Raw genomic sequence first — 13,031 nt, forward strand, 5'->3', positions numbered from 1 at the left:
ATGGTCAGTTGATGGATCATTCACTGTAGAGTTTAAAGGAAAATATCCTTAGATTTATAATGGAAATGAGCAAGCAGATGACCTTTTCCCAGAATAAAACATGCTTTATAGTTATTCTTTTATATTTACAAATTATTATTAACAAAATATTGTAATATCTGCCTACAGTATAGGGATCACACTGAACAGATCATCATCAATGATTTCTTTGCATTCAGCCACCAAAGAGGTGCCTCTGAAAAATAAACCACTTAGCCAGAAAAATAAATATATCCAAACAATACTGTGAACAGTGGTGGCTCCCAGTTTGGTGGGGTTGTGATTCCATTCTGGGTTTCAGTTAGAACCAGCTAGAATGCTAAAGGAACTTTCCATTTTGGGGATAGGGTTCAGCACCTTGGATAGCTCCTTTAGAGTTTTGGCTGGTTCTATCTAAAACCCAGAATGGATTCATAGCCACACCAAAATCGGAGCCACTGGCCTCCACTGATGGTGAATTTTGCTAACATGGGTGAAAAACACACATAAAGCAATCAAACATAATGGCCCTGTTCAGACACACATTGGAGAATGGTGGTTAAGCTAACAATGGTGCATGGTGGTTACCACTAACCACTGCAAGTGCTACTGTCACATGTGCAGGTAACCATTTTCTGTAATGTGGTTAGACTACCCATTCTCCATCCACCCTTCCTCTCGCAGGAACCCCAGACCTCCGGATGGGTGGCCAAGAATCCCAGTGGCCTTTGCACTGTCAGCCATTTTGGTGCTTGGTGCTGTTGGCCATTTTGGTGCTTGACAGCTACTCCTTGTTTGGCTGCTCTTGCCATGGAACTCCATGGCAGTTGTCAATTAACCACGGAAGCTGTTCAGATATCACACTAAGTAGACGTAGAGCCCATTAAACATCTTGCAGCAAGTGGTTAGTGAACGTGGTTAGTTCATGTTTAATAAACCAGCATGGTTGGGACAGATGCCTTTTCAGACATCACACTAAGCCAACATGGTTAGCTCAAAACTCGCTTAGTGTGGTGTCTGAACAGGGTCAATAACTTGCAGTAAACTATATAAAATGTTCACTAAAGTACAGTACAGTTGTGCACTGAACTAGATGTTCTCTGTAGTTACAAAACAAGTGAAAGATCTGGATGTATATTGTTTCCCATAATCATTGTTCAGTTTAGATACTATTGTTCTGATTTTATATTTCATTGCACTTTAACTGTTGGAAGCCACCTTGGCAATTTTGTTGAAGGGTAGAATATAAATATCTAAGTACATATTGTCAGGGCCCGTCTTCAGCACTGCAGTGGGCCTTGTAGGCTTTAGCCAGGATTTGATTAGAAGTAGCCTGGAAGGGCTTGGGCCTATTCAGCCTCCGGAATGTCCAAATCTGTGTGAGCTTCTCTCTACCAGTGTTCTCAGAGCAGAGCCAGGGGGAATCACCCAACTCCCTGTCCACCTGCTGGTCCGGCCTTGGCAGGCAGGGAGGCTGGAAGCTGCCCGTGAGAACCTGAAAGAAGCAGGGTGGGGTCTGCAAAAGGGTCACCCAGGCTGAAGCGTCACTGCTGGAGGGCTGAGCAGTGATGCCCTGTTTAGACTGCTGAAAGGCTAAAGGCCCTTGTCTGTCAAGCGATCCAGAGGGGGTGTCTTACAGTCACGCCTTCCCTTTTAAGCTGATGCAAAGGTGAAGAGCCTTTGCTTGGAACATCTCATCTTCATTGCCCAAAGCTTTCTCTGTTTGGATCCATCATTGTCTGGGCTTTTGGAGGCACTCTGCACATGGATTGGAACTTTGGATTGTTAAGGACTTGCCATGAAAAGTACTGTGAAGCTTTTCAGACTTGAACTCCCACTGCCATGGATTGTGTGTGTCTGTTTGTTGTCAGCTCAGCATACTGGCAGGCTGGGTTTGATCTACAACTTTTGGACTTCCCTCTGCCTGGACGCATGCAGTGTGGAGTTACCAATGTAAAAGCAGTGGTATGGAACTCCCTGTGTGTCTGGGTTTACCCTTCCTTTGATCTTGATAGGCCTTGAGTTATCAACAAAATAACTCCATGTAGCCTGGAGTTATCAACAAAAGATTCAAAGTTGGATTCTCTATGGGTGTGGTTTGCTTAGGCCCTTCAAGAAGTTCTCCCTTGATTGCCTGATGGGTTTATTCCAGGAATCATTCTCTTTCCATGTTTGGGGTTGGAACCCTGTGAAAGGATTGCCTCAGTTAAGTACCCAGGAATCCAGAGTCCCTTCCCTCATGTTCAGAACCGTGGAGGATGACAACGCGGAAACCACGTTGATGAGGACCACTGTCACAGTAGTAGCATTTAGCTTTGGACTATTCTGGAATTACATAGGGCCTGTAGCTACTGACCATCAGTTATATGATTGCTGAAGAGTATAACCATTAAGCTTTTTCCATGAGATTTCCTGCAATAAAGAAAACTAATTGATTTGGGTGTCTGGTGTCAGATTGCCTGAGTGTGTACGCTTGGGGCACTGGGAAGCCTGACACATATACACATACAGAATAGCCCTTTTGCCATGTCACGCTTAACATGTACGCGTTATTGCAATTTAAGTTGGAGTAATAATAGTGTGTTCTCACATGAAGATCATTTCATGTGAATCTCATAAAGGCAATTGTTGAGGTGCTGTTATGTCTGGGTGTCCCATTAATAACTGCTGGACACAGCGCTATAGTACCTTCTTTATCAGGCAGGCAAGTTACTTGCTTTCCTTCTTGCTTTATTGTACACATAGACAGCAGAAGCTCTTTAGAGGCTTGACTTAGAGCAGTCCTCCCATCTTAATTAAAACCAATGCCTAAACTGGGTTTAAATCATCTTATATCAAGATAGATGGTAGCAAGCAAAAAGCACATCCTCATACTTGGCTCCCACCTTCCAATAATGTGTGGAACCTCTGCTCACTTTGTTGCTCCCTATGTCTGCATCACCTGCCAGACAGGAGAAGTGGCAGTGATCATATAGGAACAACCTTATCAAGGCATTCTTATGAAATCAGAGCTTCTATTTCTTAACATGGTGATATGGAAAGACATAACAAGGAAGGTGTTTTCTGGTGGCTACCACACTACCTTCATGACATATGAACTGGGCCTGAGTGTCATCTCCTAATTTCAGCAATTCCTGCCTCCTACCCGTTACAGTTCTACTACTTTCCTCCAGGACATAAACCAATCTATTCAGTAAAAGAGGTCACATGTCTGCTTTACAAGGGATGCCACTGGTTACTTGTCTCCAGCTATGACTCTTTATCTTTTTGCAAAACACCTTTGCCCATTTCCCTTTAATTATTACCTAACTAATCGATGTATTGATATACTTATAATTCATGACTGATAAAATGAAGTACTTTTTCACACAGCATAGTTAAACTATGGAATTTGCTACCACAAAATGTAGTGATGGCTAGCAACTTGGATTTAAAAGGGTTTTAGACAAATTCATGGAGGATAAATGAATCAATGGCTAATAGTCGTGATGGCTATATGCAGCCTCCAGTACTCAAGGCAGTATGCCTCTATGTTCAGTTGCTAGGGAACACAAGTCGAAGGCTGCTGTTGTGCTCATATCCTGTGTGTGGGCTTCCCATGGACATCTGGTTGGCGAACAGAATGCTGGACTAAAGAAGCCTTTGGTCTGATCCAGCAGGGCTCCTATGTTGTTATTTCGATTTTTTATCACACATTTTTAATCCATTAAAAAAAAATTCTTGAGTCTTTGGAATTGTACCGAATGTAATAATATAATGGGATGGATCCAGATCTTTGTCCACAGAACAGGATAGATGGAAGCTGACTGTATTTATTATTTATTTAAAAGATTTCTTGGCCGCCTTTCAGGGCAGAAGCCCTCCCAAGGCGGCATACGGCAATAAAATAAATAAAAACAGTTAAAATATTAAAAGCGATAAAACAAACACAATAAAATAGCAATAAAAACAACAATAAAAGCAGCAGCAACAACAGCAATAACAGCAACAACAGCAGTCATATCAAGAGAAAGGAAAAGGTTCCTCCTGTGCAAGCACTGGGTCATTACTGACCCCTAGAGGGACGCCTGCTTGCGCTAGCGTTTTCATGGCAGACTGTAGCGGGGTGGTTTGCCGTTTGCTTCCCCAGTCGTGACTACCTTTCCCCCAGCAAGCTGGGTACTCATTTTACCGTTTTCAAGGCCTTCTTAAAAGCCTGGAATGAAGGAACTTTCCCACCCCTCCTCTCCCTGCCAACCCTCGGAGATTCCCAGACAGCTCCCTTGAGAGTCAGGGAACCCTGCTGATACAAGTAGGCTGTGGCATGGCAGCTAAGAGGGGAGGGCAAATCACAGAAAATGTGGTGGAGACAGATAACTGGATCCAGCCCAATATTCCCCAAACACAAATTGTATTAATGTGGTAAAGTTTATCAGTACAAGGTTCTATTTCCCAAAGTTGTCACGTCAAGAATACATTCTCCTTAATAACTGATGAACAATCTACCTGGAAATTTTTTTTTAAAAGCCCAGACCCCCCTTTACAGGAAACTGTAAAGAATTCTAGAGGCAAGAACAGTACTGAATGTAGTGAAAAAGCCAAGCAAAACAAGAAGCCATTTGCAGTCAACGCAGCAAGAAACTTTTAGAAGTTTCTCTATAGAATATAAGATACTAGGGGTTTTGGTGCAGCTCACAGCATACCATTTTATAAGGGGGAAGGTGATGGGTATACTATTTTGAAATGAACAGAACTTGCGCCTCAACAGTGCTCAATGGATTATGCCCAATGGCCTCAGTCAAGTAAATTACATAAGCAGACTTGTCCACTTGCAGACCTCAGCCTGCTATACTCAGTAACTGGTGCAAATGATAACAAGAGGTCTGGATGCTCACACCCAAAAGACCATCAAGTATACAGATGAGCTCGACCCTACACTTTACAATATTATCTTTCAAAAAAGTGGGGATAAAGATAATACATTTTGTCACACAAAAATTATCAAAATTAGTTTAAAAATAGAAAAAAAGAAAATCGCTATTGATGCCATTGTAGCCTTTTTTCACCCAGGTTTAGTAGTTGCCTATTGGGCCTCTCTGATTTTACAACAATGTGAACAAAAAGGTAAAGTGCTCATGTACACAACCTCCCATCATTACCTCTGGCAGCTTCAGGGGGAACATGTCAATGATGGCAGCAGTTCTAAAGAGTAGCTCAGGGGGGAGGAAACCACATAAAAAGACTCAGCCACCGTAAAACAATTACACAGTAAAGAGCTCCTTCTATGCTCTCACAACTATATTGAAAAGATTTCTCAGCGAACCAATCCCCCATAAAGCACAATTGTGTTCTTAAAATGTGCCACCTTTAAGATAATTTTAGCTATTTTGAAATATTGAAAATCTGTGCCAGTGAATGATCTTATTTTTAGTAAAATATTTTAAAACTTAAATATTATTGATTTTAGTATGCACCCTGTGCATTGCAATCTTTTGTTTTGAAACAGAGAACCTCTGATAAAAGCTTCTGATAAAAACAATACTATTAAAGAACCAGTCTCCCCACGGTGGATGCCATGTTAAGGAACTTACTGGAGGCTCAGATACTTTGCTCCTTAAAAGTACAGGATTTCACAGATCCTGAATACTCACCCAAAGATTGGCACTCTTAACAAATATCCACCAAAACATTCCACAATTGAATCCAGGTTTCAAAGCTTTATAAGGAAAGAACCTAAGCACTGTTGGAACAGAGTACAATTACATAATAATCCCACTAAATGCCATTTGCTGAGGAAGGGAGAACACAAACAGTGGGGGCGGGTTGTTGCCCCAAGGTCTGATTCCCAGAAGGATCAGGCTGGCTACTGTGCTACATAAGTCACTGCCTTGAGCAATGTATGTAGAAAAGTAAGTAGAGGTGATGGGGGTGATGGGAAGGAGGAAGGCTGATATTCATCCTCTCCAATTCATTGCCATGCACCAGCATCTCCACATACCCATACAAGGTTGGTACAGCCACAGGGTTCACAAGTCATGGATGGTAGCGTAAGCTTTGAAAGCTAGTGCATTGTAATATCTAGGACACCTGGATTTCAATCCACAGCCATGAAACTCACTGGGTAACACAGGGCCAAGTCTGCCTAACCTTCTTCAAAGGGATGTTGCAAGGATAAACTGTGGGTGAGAGATCCATGTATTCCTCCCTGAACTTTGTGGAGGAAAGATGGAGGAAAAATGTCATTAAGCCCCCAATTCCAATCCCCTATTATATCTCAGCCTGAAACTAAGCCGAAGAAACAGAAACAGCATATTGATTCCCTATTTACTCTGCCTTCACTTCTCTCTCCTTCCTTTATTTCCAGTGTAAAATTTTAGACTGGAATCTCTTGGGGCAGAAATCTGTCCTCTTGAACTCTGTGAAGTGCCATGTACATGGATGGTGCATATAAATAAATAAAAGGGGGGCAAATCCATACACTGAGAAACTGTTCCTCAAAGATTGGGGCCAATTATCAAAGTATCAGGTATAGGGTTGCCAGATTTGGAACATCTCAGGCCCTGAATTTTCAGGGCCCAAAGCTGAGACCTAGGGATGGCTCCTGGTGATGTCATGGGAGGTGGGCCCTGGTGATGCCACAGGAGGTCACCAGAAGTGGAGCCAAGGGCACCTATTTTGCTCTGCACAAGCCTTTTGCTACACAGTTCAACCCACTAACCCCCCTTCCAGACATTTCTCCATAACAACACAGAGAAAGCAATCTGTGGCACAGCCCACTTATTGAAAGCAACGGGGTGGGGGAAGAGGAAGACACCCATTTCACACACTTGCAGGCTGAGGCAGCAGCCAATTAAAGTCAATGACTGCAAGACAGAGAGTGGGTTTGGGTTACATAATCGCAGCATACTAAGTTCACAGAACCAATGGAGACTAGGCTTTTTAAAAAGCGGCTTTAAAAAAACACTCCAATTTATCCAGAGTATGTCACAACACAGAGAAAGGCATTTGTAGACAAGCCCACTTCTCAAGATTTAAATTAAAGGGAGATGGGAGACCAGGAAAGCCATTTCACACACAGACAAACTGAGGCAGCAGGCAATTAAGCGTCAATACCTGTGAAAGAGTCTGGTTTACATAATCACAGGGTTTTTTTTAATGTGGCCCAGCAAACATTAAATAGGAGGAATTTAGCCAGGAAGATGTGTTAACTTGCACTCCCAAAAGTAAAGAAAGGAGTTTTAAAACTACATGTTCATAACGTGACTCAGATGCATTATACAGCAAAACAAAATGGATTCCAGGCCAAATTAGCAAACAGTTAACCCCACTCCCACAGCAAATGTATCCAGAGTAACAACACAGATAAAGCAATTTCTAGCAGAGCTGGCTTCTCCAACATTGAAAGCAAAGGTGGGAGGGGGGAGGGAAGAGAGAAAAAAGCCACTTCTCACGCACATATACATGCTTACATGGGAGTAAATCTCAATTAATTCAGGGAGACTTACTTCTGAGTAGCCCTACCTAGGATTGCTCTGTGTGTGTGTGTGTGTGTGTGTGTGTGTATTCTATCATTTAAAAGCACCTGGCACACACAAGCAAATTCATTCATTCATTCAATTTATACCCCACCTTTCTTCCATTGTGGAACTCACAGTGGCTACATGTGGTTCCCAGGGGGTCTCCCCTCCAAGCACTGACTAGACCCAGACCTGCTTAGCTTCAGCAAGGTGGCTGCCTCATGTGCCTTCAGGCTATGACCAGTGTGTATTCTATCTTGATAATGATGATGATGTCACCTTAAGTTGCAGCACCATAAATTCAAAAGAATTTATCTTAAGGATAGAATCCACCCACAATTTCTATGTGCCATTATTGCTAAACTATATTAAGTGCCAGAATAGCCCTCAAGTCCTTACTCCACAGCAGCTCGGGCTGGGAGATCCAGGCAAGTTCCTCTCTCTGTCACAGATGCAGCAGGAGGGAACCCGCCCTGTTATGTATTTTTAAAAGGGTGCCAGGTCACTCAAGCTTTTCTGGATAAAAGCCAGCCTTTCATCTGGAAATCCTTCATCCCGAATTGGTAGGCAAGGCTGCAGTTAGAGGTTGGGGGGGGGGGAGAGATAATAGAAGGGAGGAAGCCTTCTGTACATACTCAGAGACACGCTCAAGGGATTTCTGTTTTCCTTGTGGCTTCCCATGAACTGTGCTCAGCTCTGTTCCTGAAAAAACAAGCACCAGGGCTCAGATGTCTCAAAATGATCTCTGGAGGGTCACCCTCCTGGGCCTCGTCCCAGCCATTTTCCCTCTCTCACTGTGTCTTCCCTCTTTTTCTTTCTCACACTCTTGCCTTTTTCTCCCTACTCTTCCCTACTTTCACCCCTTTCCCACTCCTTTTTTCCTCTTTCTCTTTCCCACTGCTGAGAGTGGGCTAGTGAGAGGAGGGTGTGCGCCTGTGGATGCTATCTGAGGGGACCAGACAGCAGCAGCTGGAGGACGGAGAGGAGTGCTGCCTTCTTCATGACCCGTTGCTGCTTCTCGCCTTGCACAGCCCTTCCTTCATCCCCGTACCAGGTGCAGCCCACCACCACCACTTCCGTTGCATCTGCCTCCTCCTGCTTGGAACCCCCGCCCCCCCAGCCAGCGGAGAGCTCACATCCAGAGATTTCCACCAATGCCCTCCTGCCTGGAGACTCTGGGCGAAGCGCAGAGGCCTAGCAACCCTAATCAGGGATGCTTGGTAAGTTTTTGATCCCACTGCCCCATTTCCAACCATATAGGAAACTAATAATATTATTAGATGACCACGAGTCTCTAAAATATTTGCTTTTCTAAGAACACATTTATTTGAAAGGATAAATTAACTAGACTGCTTGATTCATAGAATCATGGAACAGGGAGAAATTAGGCCATACAGTCCAACTCCCTGCCCAAAGGATGTTGGACTCTTCTGCCCATAAATCTTAACACATAGCACATTGTAAGCAGGGAGCTATTGCCCCAAGACATATTTCTGCAAATGGATCTAGATAGCTCAAGCACTGGTTACTAGCTGTTTTCCAGGCCAAATTCAAGGTGTTGGTTTTGACCTTTAAAACCCTATATGGTTCTGTCCCAGCCTATATCAAGGAGAGCCGCCAGCAACACCAGACAGGCCGCTTAACAAGATCAGCCTCGGAAGGCCTTCTCTCTGTCCCATCAGCCAGGACAGCTAGACTGGTGGGGATGAGGGAGAGGGCCTTCTCTGTGGTGGCCCCCACTCTATGGAACTCCCTCCCTAGGGAACACCGCCATGCCCCCTCTTTAATGAGCTTCTGCCACACATTAAAAACATGGTTGTTCAGGCAGGCTTTTGGGGTGGGTTAGGGTATTTTTTAGAAATATGTTTTAATGTAAAATTTTATTGTTTTAAAACTGTTTGTATTGATGTACATCACCCAGAGTGGCCAGGTGACCAGCCAGATGGGTGATTAGAAATTTAATAAATAAATGACTGACTGACTGACTGACTGAGTGAGTGAGCGAACTAAGCCACCTGGTTAGAAAGATACCCAAAAACTCCAGAGCTGCTACTGCTGAACATGCTGCAAAGCTGCTCTTTGCATCCATGCAGGCATCTAATTGCCATGTCATGCAATTAACCTCAATGTCAGTTCCACTCTGATCCATACAGTATGGTGAATGCATGCATGGCTCCTTAAGTATTACAAAGTACATAAATCCCCTAAGGCTTTGGTGAAGTGTGTTAAATTTCAGTCTAATGCACATACTTCATTGAAGGGATTAGAAATCTAGACCTAAGCATTTATTATCAGCCCTAGAATAGACAAGAATATCATATAAGGCTGATGTATCCATTCTTTTTATTTAAGGAAGATTCCTCTTTTATCTAATTTGAACATTTATGACCCACTGTGTTGTTGAGGGCAATGAATCTGGCTGGATCTGACCAAGAAGCTCTTACAGGAGTCAATACTTGGCCATATCACCTGTTCTGCTTTTCTTGATGTTTGGCTGGGACTTGTGAATCTGGCTGATCTCCCTGTAATCCCAAAGCTCAGAGGTGGTGAGCTAAATCCTCACCTGATATGTACAAGATCATAATTTCGGTAGGGACGTCAGAGAATTACGCCATGGATCTCGGTGAGGCCGAATGCCAGTGCATTCGGCCCCTCGTGGAATGAAGCCCCCGCCCCCCACCCCGCGAAAGGCGCGCGAAACGGGACACTTACCCGGAGCCATTCGCGCTGCTTTGCGAATGGCGGCTGTGTCTGCGACCGCCATTCGCTTCTTCATTATGGCCTGCGGAGGCCGTGATAGGCTATGTAAATATTTACGTAGCCTATCACGGCAAAAAAAGGGAATGCAAATGGCGGCCGCCGTAGCCACCGCCATTTGCGTTCCCTTTTTTTTTTGCCATGATAGGCTACGTAAATATATATGTAGCCTATCACAGCAAAATACAGGCCGCCATTTGCGTCCCTGTGCAGCCCAGCAGCTGGATGTCCGGCTGCGGGTGGCCCCGGCCGGCGGCTCCGCAGAGTCATTGCGGAGCGGAGCTGGCCGGGGAGAATTTCGGGGGGAGGGACGGAGCGCCTCCCCCCCACCGCGAATGCCACCCTTCAAAAAGGTAAGTGACTTTCGTACATCCCTAAATTTCAGGACCCACTGTTGGTCCATTTGGCAAAGAAATTATCAGCTATGACAGGTAGTGGTATATCCTTCCTTAGAAGTTTACAAAGGAAGGTCAGACCAGTTAGGGATGCTTGATATAAAGAAGCTTTTATCATGGGGGTAGATGGCCCGCTGGGTCTCTTCCAACTCTACAGTTTGCATCATTGTCATTTAGTGCTTGAAAATAGCTGAAGAGATGTTGCACATTAAGATTCACAGGCATTACAGAATGAATCTGATTAGACATATGCTTTGTTAAAGCAGAAGGATTCTTCTGTTCCTGCAAATGTTTCTGCCATCACTATGCGGATAAAAAGAATGAAGAAAATTATATAGCAATTTAGTGGACATTTAAGACTATCTAATATCATCATGTTTTCTCAGCCTCCATTGACCCTGTCAGCATAACCATTATAGTATTTAAACTCCAATACGCTGCTCATAATTCAGCCATGTTAATTCACACTGACCTTAAATTTACAGCCTAAAAATTAATATCTCTGTCATTAGCATACACAGGGTTGTTTAAAGCTGACAAATGCAATAATCATAAAAATCATTTAGACTTCAGCTAACTGTAAAGAACTCCTGTTATTACACTAAAAACAATAAAATAAAGGGATATGAGTAAAATAGAGAAGCGACTGAAAGAGCGTTAAAGAAAAACATTTGCAAAATTAGCAGCCACACGTGACAACTGACAGAGAAATCCTGTACTTGAGTTATATCTAGGGATGGCAGAGAATTCAGCCACAGATTCCAACGAGGCCGGATTCTAAAGAATCCACGCCCCCCAGAGTCCATGGAGGAACGGACCACTAACCTCTGCCACCCCACAAAGTTTGCGCCGGCTGGATCCTACTGGCCGCCTCCGGGCCCATCCGCTGCCAGACTGTGGATGCCATTTGCGCCCCTGCTCTTCACCTTGATAGGCTACATAAATCACAGCAAACAGCAGGGACGCAAATAGCGTCCACCACTCCATTTGCATCCCTGTTCTTTGCCGTGAAGGAACAGGGATGCAAATGGCATCCGCTATGCTGGATGCCATTTGCGTCTGCAATCCGGCAGTCTGGCGGTGGACAGACTCCGCAAACTTGGCGCGGAGCAGAGCCAGCCGGGGAGGATTCCGAGGGGAGGAACTGATCACCCTCCCGGCGGACTCGGGTAGGTGGGGTTCGTACACCCATAGTTATATCAGTTGAAGGGCTATAGGATTTAGCAGAAGTCTTTCTACGCGATTTACACTGCTGTCGTGACAAGATTCAGCAGTGGAACTGCCCAGATATTTATTTATTTATTTGATTTATATACTGCTGACCATATTCAAAAACATATCTAAGTGGTTTACAAGAAAATTAAATACGTTAAAATACATTATGATATACATTAAAATACAATTAAAATACATAATTGCTAAAACATGTATTTAAAACGTAAATAAAACATTAGAACAAACTGAAACCAATTAAAACCAATACAATACCATAATTACAAACAAACTGGAAAGGCCTGGGTAAAGAAATGGGTCTTTAACTGGAATCTAAAGCATGCTACATGCAGGGGAGAGGTCATTCCATACAGTAGTGCCACCATGGAGAAGGCCTGCTTCCTGGTTGCTGTGAAATGGCAGTCTGCAGGTTGTAATACAATAAGCAAGGCCTCCTTCCATGATCTTAATGATCACACAGGTCTGCCAGGTAACCTGGCCACAAGCTATTCAGGGCTTAATATGCCAACAGCAAAACCTTCTACTCGGCTCAGTAGCTAATAGTAAGCTGGTGCAGTTGCTTCAATACCGGTGTAACATGTGCACAGTCAGGCATGCTACTCAGCATCCTGGCTGCTGCATTCTGCACCAACGCAGCTTCCAGACCAAACACAAGAGTAGCCCCACATAAAGCACATTACAGTAATCTAAATGTGAGATTACCAATGCATGGACTAGAGTTGTGCCAAAAATTTCCGATTCTTCCATTTTTGGCATTTCATGGGGGGGGGATGAAAACTCTGACAAAAGAGGCTGGGAGAGGTGAGAATTTTGGAGAATGTTCTCCTAGGGGAGGGAGACAGGGTTTCCACATACCTTTTTAAGTGTAGGCAATTCCTGAGGAGCTTGCTTGCTTGCTTTCTCTCTCTCTCTCTCTCTTTCTTTTCTTCCTTCCTTCCTTCCTTCCTTTCACACCCCCTGCACTTGTAGGAGCCCAGGACCCTTCTCCATCCCAGCAGTACTTTCTGAACTCCCAGAGATCATGTGACCTCGCCCTCTCCAATAGGCATTCAGGAAGAACTTGCGGCTGGAGAAGAGTCCTGGGCTCCTGCAAGTACAGGGGGTGGTTTTTAAAAAATAAAAATACAAAGAA

At 44.0% G+C, this 13,031-nt stretch overlaps 1 protein-coding gene across 1 annotated transcript in view; it reads right to left on the reverse strand.

Moving 5' to 3' along the window:
* DLGAP1 (DLG associated protein 1) overlaps positions 1–12,816 on the reverse strand; it is a 430,241-nt gene extending 417,425 nt beyond the window's left edge. Inside the window, exon 1 of the mRNA XM_084849805.1 lies at positions 12,755–12,816. The gene's annotated coding sequence lies outside the window, so the exon portion shown is untranslated. The remainder of the gene's footprint in view (positions 1–12,754) is intronic.
* Between the last annotated feature and the right edge of the window lie 215 nt (positions 12,817–13,031).

The sequence above is a fragment of the Heloderma suspectum genome, chromosome 4 (genome assembly GCF_057233095.1).
Source record: "Heloderma suspectum isolate Gila_16-S chromosome 4, 16-S_ref, whole genome shotgun sequence".
Classification (NCBI taxonomy): Eukaryota; Metazoa; Chordata; class Lepidosauria; order Squamata; family Helodermatidae; genus Heloderma; species Heloderma suspectum.